Consider the following 1,132-nt stretch of genomic DNA (forward strand, 5'->3'; position numbering starts at 1 on the left):
CCGGTCGGTATATATCTAAAAACCATACAAACAGAAGTTCATAAAAAGGGAGTTGAAACCACTTCTCACGGAAAATACAGACGAATCCGAACCCCACACACACAAGTTCCTACTGACCAAGGGACCAAATGCAGCCATGACCTTCAGTAAAAGCAGACCGTGTGAAGAAAGCTCTTTCCTGTTTTGTCCTCCGCTGCCAGCAGCAGCCGATCCAGACTGTCTTCCAGGTCGTCCGCCTGCTGGAAGTTCTGGCACAGCTCACAGATGAGGAACGCCCCGAGGGTGGCCTCCTCCAAGGTGTCCTCGATGTCCACGTTCACCACGTGCACGGGCCGCAAGGTCACCTGCTCCTGGGCGCTCAGCTCTTGCACCACTCGGTCATAGACCCTCTCCTCGCAGGTGAAGATGACGTCGAAGGGCTCGCTGCACTCCTGAAACCTTTCGGGCCTGGGCTTGATTCTCCCGTTCCTCTCCAAGATGTGCAGGATTCCGTTGCCACTGTAGCACTCCCGGTCTTTCCTGGAGAGGTCGTCATACATCTGCTTGTAAGTCGTGGAGAAATCGTACCGCACGGGACGCCAACGACAGCGTGGGGGTCCTGGGAGCTTCACGCGAGATCCGGCTCCAAAGGACCGCACACTGAACCCTCTCCTCTGCAGGATACTGTGGGCTTCCATGCTCCTGTTCATGTTGTTCATGCACACCACAGCCACCCTGAGAGCCGACGAGGACATGGTGGCGGCCACTGGCGGCTGCGAGGCTGCAGAGACACTGCGGCCAGGACGGTGTCCACCTGGTTCGGCTCTTCCACCCAGCACAGGATCTGGGAAAGGCCACCTGGCTTGCATTCCTGCCCCTCCACGGAGTGGGCGGAGACTTCCCGGACTTCCTGGTTGAGGGGGTTCCCTCAGGTGCCTGAGACCCATCACCTAATCACATCAACCATGAGCTCATGGCATCAACAAACCCACTGGATCTCAATAAGGGTGTGGCCACCCGCCACAGCGATGTCAAACCTGCTTTCCCCTGTTGGTTTGCAAGGGGAATGAGGGCTGAGGTTGACCGTGACCCTCAAGCAGGCTAACTGTAAGCATGTCACTGCTCTGCCATGAACTGGTCGTGAATATGGGTG

At 57.0% G+C, this 1,132-nt stretch overlaps 1 pseudogene; it reads right to left on the reverse strand.

Annotated features, from left to right (window-relative positions):
- Positions 1–143: 143 nt before the first annotated feature.
- Positions 144–734, reverse strand: LOC115306128 (annotated as a pseudogene).
- Between the last annotated feature and the right edge of the window lie 398 nt (positions 735–1,132).

Source organism: Suricata suricatta, chromosome 11 (genome assembly GCF_006229205.1).
Source record: "Suricata suricatta isolate VVHF042 chromosome 11, meerkat_22Aug2017_6uvM2_HiC, whole genome shotgun sequence".
Classification (NCBI taxonomy): domain Eukaryota; kingdom Metazoa; phylum Chordata; class Mammalia; order Carnivora; family Herpestidae; genus Suricata; species Suricata suricatta.